Raw genomic sequence first — 7,451 nt, forward strand, 5'->3', positions numbered from 1 at the left:
TTGTACTGCAACTTCCACCAGCTCTCAGTTTTGTTTTTGCGACTTTCACACTAATTTCACTCCAGCTGTTTTTTATTAACTTTTATTTTAAGTTCATGGGTACATGTGCAGGTTTGTTATGTAGGTAAACTTGTGTCCTGGGGGTTTGTTGTACAGATTATTTAATCACCCAGGTATTAAGACTAAGTACCTATTAGTTATTTTTCCTAATCCTCTCCCTCCTCCCAACCTCCACCCTCTGTTAGGCTCCATTGTGTATTGTTCCCTCTATGTGTCCATGTGTTCCATCATTTAGCTCCCACTTCTAAGTGAGAACATGGGGTATTTGGTTTTCTGTTCCTGCATTAGTTTGTTAAGGATAATGGCCTCCAGTTCCATCCATGTTCCTTACAAGAACATGATCGCATTCTTTCTGAAGGCTGCATAGTATTCCATGGTGTATATGTACTACATTTTCTTGATATTGTCAGTCATTGATGGTCATTTAGGTTGATTCCATGTCTTTGCTTTTGTGAATAGTGCTGCAGTGAACATACACATGCATGCGTCTTTACAAAGGAACAATTTATAGTCCTTTGACTATATACCCAGTAATGGGTTTGCTGAGTCAAATGGTATTTCTGTCTTTAGGTCTTTGAGTAATCTCCACAGTCTTTCACAATTGTTGAATTAATTTACACTCCCACCAACAGTGTATGAGCATTCCTGTTTCTCACCAGCATCTGTTATTTTTTTACTCTTAAATAATAGCCGTTCTGACTGGTGTGAGATGATGTGTCATTGTGGTTTTGATTTGCATTTCTCTGATGATTAGTGATGTTGAGTATTTTTTCATATGCTTGTGGGCTGCATGTATGTCTTCTTTTGAAATGTGTCTGTCCATGTCCTTTGCCCACTTATTTTTATTTTTATTTTTTAATTTTACTTTAAGTTCTGGGGTACATGTGCAGATCTTGCAGGATTGTTACATAGGTATACACATGCCATGGTGGTTTGCTGCCTCCATCCCCCCATCACCTACACTAGGTATTTCTCCTACTGTTATCCCTCCCCAATTTCCCCACCCCCTGCTATCCCTCCACAAGTCCCGCAACCCCCAACAGACACCACTGTGTAATGTTCCCCTCCCTGTGTCCATGTGTTCTCATTGTTCAACACCCACTTATGAGAGAGAATATGCGGTACTTGGTTTTCTATTCTTGTATCAGTTTGCTGAGAATGATGGTTTCCAGATTCATCCATGTCCCTGCAAAGGACATGAACTCATCCTTTTTTTATGGCTGTATAGTATTCCATGGTGTATATGTGCCATATTTTTTTATTGTATTTTAGGTTTTGGGGTACATGTGAAGAACATGCAAAATTGTTGCATAGGTACACACGTGGCAATGTGATTTGCTGCCTTCCTCCCCTTCACCTATATCTGGCATTTCTCCCCATGCTATCTCTCCCCACCTCCCTACCCCCTGCTGTCCCTCCTGTATTTCCCCCCAATAGACCCCAGTGTGTAGTGCTTCCCTCCCTGTGTCCATGTGTTCTCATTGTTCAACACCTGCCTAAAAGTGAGAACATGCAGTGTTTGATTTTCTGTTCTTGTGTCAGTTTGCTGAGAATGATGGTTTCCAGGTTCATCCATGTCCCTACAAAGGACACGAATTCATCATTTTTGATGGCTGCATAATATTCCATGGTGCGTATGTGCCACATTTTCCCTGTCCAGTCTATCATCGATGGGCATTTGGGTTGGTTCCAGGTCTTTGCTATTGTAAACTGTGCTGCAATGAACATTCGTGTGCATGTGTCCTTATAATAGAACGATTTATAATCCTTTGGCTATATGCCCAGTAATGGGATTGCTGGGTCAAATGGAATTTCTATTTCTAGGTCCTTGAGGAATCGCCACACTTCCTTCCACAATGGCTGAGCTAATTTACACTCCCACCAACCATGTAAAAGTGTTCCTATTTTTCCACACCCTCTCCAGCATCTGTTGTCTCCAGATTTTTTAATCACCTTTCTAACTGGCGTGAGATGGTATCTCAATGTAGTTTTGATTTGCATTTCTCTAATGACCAGTGATGATGAGCATTTTTTCATGTTTGTTGGCCTCATGTATGTATTCTTTTGTAAAGTGTCTGTTCATATCCTTCACCCACTTTTGAATGGGCTTGTTTTTTTCTTGTAAATCTGTTTTAGTTCGTTGTAAATTCTGGATATCAGCCCTTTGTCAGATGGGTAAACTGCAAAAATTTTTTCCCATTCTGTTGGTTGCCGATTCACTCTAATGACTGTTTCTTTTGCCATGCAGAAGTTGTGGAGTTTGATTAGGTCCCATTTGTCTATTTTGGCTTTTGTTGCCAATGCTTTTGGTATTTTGGTCATGAAGTCCTTGCCTATGCCTATGTCCTGAATGGTTTTGCCTAGATTTTCTTCTATGGTTTTTATGGTGTTAGGTCTTATGTTTAAGTCTTTAATCCATCTGGAGTTAATTTTAGTGTAAGGTGTCAGGAAGGGGTCCAGTTTCTGCTTTCTGCACATGGCTAGCCAGTTTTCCCAATACCACTTATTGAACAGGGAATCCTTTCCCCATTGCTTGTTTTTGTCAGGTTTGTCAAAGATCAGGTGGTTGTAGATGTGTGGCGTTGCCTCCGAGGCCTCTGTTCTGTTCCATTGGTCTATGTCTCTGTTTTGGTACCAGTACTCATTCTTTAATGAATCTCCACACTGTTTTCCATAGTGATTGTACTAATTTACATTCTCACCAGTAATGTAAAAGTGTTTCCTTTTCACCACATCCATGCTTGGCAATATTTTTAGTATTTATATGATCAGATTCCTGAAAGTGAAAGACTAGGTCATAGACAGTATAACTAATTAATTAAGCACTTATTGAATTTCTGTGCCAAACACTATACTTGGTACTGATGATATGAAGGTGAGAGGGAACAAAAACAAGAACAATGCATCTTTCCGTATATGGCTTAATATAATTATGAACTTTTTTGTTCAGATATGCTTATACCACTTTCAACTGTATCCTTTGGATAAATTCCTCAAAGTGAAAAATATTTAAATAAATACTGTCAAATTCTCTACAGAGTTATTGTGATACTTTACATTTCCATCAGCACTCTCAGTGTTAACACTAGGTATTATGGTTCTTTTCAATCTTTAATAGATAATGTAGTTGGTGAAAAAAGTGTCACTATTATTTTATCCAGTATTTTATTATTGCTAGTATCATTAATTATTTGTTCACATGCTTACTAAACCATTCTATTTCTTCTTTTGTGAATTACCTGTTCATTTTCTTTACACTTTTTGTTATCGAAGTATTTACCTTCTTTTATAATTCTGTTTTTAAATTCAAACACTGACTATATCAGAACAATTTTTGTATGTGGAAGTCATATGTGTAAAACTGTTGAAAACTTTGGGCTAAATAAAATTATTGTAAGCCCTTAAATTTGAAGTCTGTCTACAATAATAGTATCAACCCAATTTTGAGACTTTTCTAAATTGTTCAACATTGTCTATATCAATACTGGCTTATACTGAAAGACTAAATTTAAGGCATCAATGTATGAGTAAATTAAATGCTTCTTTAGAGGTGGAGAAAAAAAAAGAAAGACTAGGTCACAGAAACAAATATTTTTAATGTTTATAATACATGCTGTCAATTTATTTCCTAGAATGATATGCCACTTTGTACTCACACTACTAGCAGCCGTTGAAAGGATCTCCTTTTCCTGCCTCCACCCAGAATACACTACTGTCATTTAAAAACCCAATTGTATATTAGAGTTACTTCCAGTTTCTGGTCCAATATGTACGGATCTTGGAAGTTGTTACTCCTTCTGAAAGAGTAAAAAGGCTAACAACAAACTGAAAACTCAACATTCTTTTTAGATCCATCAGAGAAGTGAGGTCACATCGCAAACCACTGGCCCCAAATTGAAAAAGACAGGAAGATACAGAGAATCACAGCTTACTGGAGCAGAAACCCACAGACTCCTTTCTAGGAGTCAGTACTAAGGTAGGAAAATCTGAACTGTAATTGATGAATTGCTGGAGCCTCAGTGTAGAAAAGTCTGAGAGTTAAAATCTCTAGGGGCACTCAGTCACAGAAAGGCCCACACACTGTGGTGAGTTTTACCTCCCAGAGTGAGTGCTACTTGGTTCTTACAGTGAAATATATGCATTATTCATAATAGCCAAGATATGAAAACAACCTAACTGCCCAACGATGAGTGAATAGAAAGAAAATGTTGGCTGGGCACAGTGGCTCATGCCTGTAATCCCAGCACTTTGGGAGGCCGAGCGGGCAGATCATCTGAGGTCAGGAGTTCAAGACAAGCCTGGCCAGTGTGGTGAAACCCCATCTCTACTAAAAATAATTTTTAAAAAATTAGCTGGGTGTGGTGGCTCACACCTTTAGTCCCAGCTACTCAGGAGGCTGAGTAGCTGGGACTACAGGTTATGGTGAGCCCAGATTGTGCCACTGCACTCCAGCCTGGGTGACAGAGCAAGACTCTGCCAAAAAAAAAAAAAAAGAAAAGAAAGAAAGAAGGAAGGAAAAAAAAACGTGATATGTAGACATACATGCATATATATGTATATACTTTCTGTACTTTTGCATGTCAATAGCAGAAAAATAAATTATCTGTCCTTAAAGGGGCAATGTATGTTTATTCAGCCTTATAATGTTATAAATCTTAAAAAATAAGCAGATCTTTCCATTTGCCACAACACAGATAGACCTGGAGGACATTATGGTAACTGAAATAAACCAGACACAGAAATAAAAATATTATACATTCTCATGTATATGTAAAATTAAAAGAAATAACTCAAATATACAGGGATAGAGAATGAAACGATGGTTACTACAGGTGGGAGGGGAGGGATAAAATTGGGAGATGTAGATCAAAGCATACAGATATCAAACATAAACAAGTCTTGAGATCCAACGTACAACATGAGCACCAAAATTAATAATATTGTATTATATTAGGATTTTTGTTAAATAAGATTTTAGCAGCTGTTATCACAAAAAATGTAACTGAAATTATAGATATGTTAATCTGCTTTATAATAGTAACCATTTTACTCTCTATATGTATCCCATAGCACTATGTGGAAAACCTCAAATATACACAATAAAATTTATTTTTTATTTATTTATTTATTTTTTATTGTACTTTAGGTTCTAGGGTATGTGCAGATCATGCAGGATTGTTGCATAGCTACACACATGGCAATGTGGTTTGCTGCCTCCATCCCCCCGTCACTTACATCTGGCATTTCTCCCCATGTTATCCCTCCCTGACCTTCCCACCCACCACCCCCCCAACTTCTAATAATGCTAGCTATGAAAAAAAGAGAGAGGACACAAATTATTAATGTCAGAAATAAATAAGGGAACATCACTACAGATCTCATGGACATTAAAAGAATAATAAAGAACTAATATGAACAACTCTGTACCCACAAATTTGATAACCTAAATGAATGAACCAATTCTTCAAAGATACAATATGTCAAAATGGACACAGGAAGAAATAGATGACATTAATAGACCTATATCTATAAAAGAAATTGACTCAATAAGTAATAAACTCCCAAAGCAGAAAGTACCAGGCCCAGATAGGTTCACTGGTGAATTCTAACTAAACATTTAAGGAAGAATTTATACTAATTATCTATAATCTCTTCCAGACAGCAGAAGTAGAGGAAATACTTTCTAATTCATTCTATGAAGCCAACATAACCAGACAAAGACATTATAAGAAAACTATAAACCTTTATCTCTCATAAACATACATGCATAATCCTAAACAAAATGTTTGCAAATTTAATCCAACAATGTAAAAATGATTTATATGTCACAACCAAGTTTAATTTATCCTAGGTATGCAAGCCTGGTTCAATATTCAAAAATCAGTCATTGTAATGCATCACATCAATAAGCTAACAAAGAAAAGCCACATGAATACAGAAATAGATGCGGAAAAATCATTTGACAAACTCCAATACCCACCCATCTACGATTCTAAAACTCTCAGTAAACTAGAAATAGATGATGGAAAATTCCTCAACTTGATAAGAAAGAAACTACCCCCAAAAAATCCTACAACTAACATTATACATGATGGTGAGAGACTAGGAGATTTCCCATTATGTTCAGAAACAAGAATGGCCTCTTTCACCATTGCTTTTCAACATCATATTGGAAATCTTACCTAATGCAATAAGACAAGAATAGTAATAAAAGTAGACAGATTTGAAGAAAAGAAATGGAACTGCCTTTGTTCACAGATTATTTGATTGTCTCTGTAGAAAATCCAAAAGAATTGAAAAAAAAAATCCTATAATAAACAATTATGGCAAGGGTACAGAATACAAGATTAATATATAAAAGCCAATTGTTCTCCTAAATATTAGCAACAAACAAGTGGAATTTAAAATTAAGAGCACAATATTATTTACATTAGCACCTCCCAAAATAAGATAGTGGCATAAATCTAACAAAATAGGTACAAGATGAACACAAGGATAACTATAAAACTATGATGAAAGATAAAAGAACTAAATAGTAATTCCATGTTCATGAATAAGAAGACTCAATATTATCAAGAGATCAATTCTTCTGAATTTGATGTATAAATTCCATGCGATCCCAATCAAAATCCCAGCAAATTATTTTGCAAGATATCAGAAAACTAATTCTATAGTTTATATGTAGAGGCAAAAGACTCACAGTAGCCAAGTCAATATTGAAGGAGGAAAGTGAAGTGGAGGACTGATACTACCTGACTTCAAAGCTACAGTAATCAAGACAATATATATGGGCAAAAGGATAGGCAAATAGGTCAATGGTACAGAACAGAGAGCCAAGAAATAGACCCACATAACTGATATTTGACAAATAGCAAAAACATAATGGAGCAAAGATAGTTTTTTCAACAAATGGCGCTAAATCATCTGGACAGCCACATGCAAAAAAAAATCACCCTTTATAAACATTAACTCAATGGATCACACTCCTAAATTTAAGATGCAAAACTATGAAACTCATAGAGGATAACCTAAGAGAAAATCTAGATGATGTAGGGTTTAGAGATGACAATTTAGATACAACACCCAAGGCATGATTCATAGAAGAAAGAATTCATAAGCTGGACTTCATTAAAGTTAAATTTTTCTGTTCTGCAAAAGCCACTGTCCAGAAAATCAAAATGTAAGCCACATACTGGGAGAAAATATTTGCACAAAACATATCTGATAAAGGACTGTTATTCAAAATATACAAAAAACTCTTAAAACTCAACAATAAGAAAATATACAACCCAATTAAAAATGGGCCAAAGGTCTTAACAGACACTCAGCAAAGAAGATACACAGATGGAAAACAGACATGTGAAAAGATGCTCCAGCTCATGTCATTGGGG

The 7,451-nt window shown here is 36.0% G+C and overlaps 1 long non-coding RNA gene across 1 annotated transcript in view; it reads left to right on the forward strand.

The window, feature by feature from the left end:
* LOC135274785 (uncharacterized) overlaps positions 1-4,079 on the forward strand; it is an 84,847-nt gene extending 80,768 nt beyond the window's left edge. The window contains exon 3 of the long non-coding RNA XR_010342528.1: positions 3,910-4,079. This is a non-coding gene — a long non-coding RNA (uncharacterized LOC135274785). The remainder of the gene's footprint in view (positions 1-3,909) is intronic.
* The last annotated feature ends 3,372 nt before the right edge of the window (positions 4,080-7,451 follow it).

Source organism: Aotus nancymaae, unplaced genomic scaffold, assembly GCF_030222135.1.
Source record: "Aotus nancymaae isolate 86718 unplaced genomic scaffold, 86718_ANA_hifiasm-v0.15.2.pri h1tg000003l, whole genome shotgun sequence".
Lineage (NCBI taxonomy): Eukaryota > Metazoa > Chordata > Mammalia > Primates > Aotidae > Aotus > Aotus nancymaae.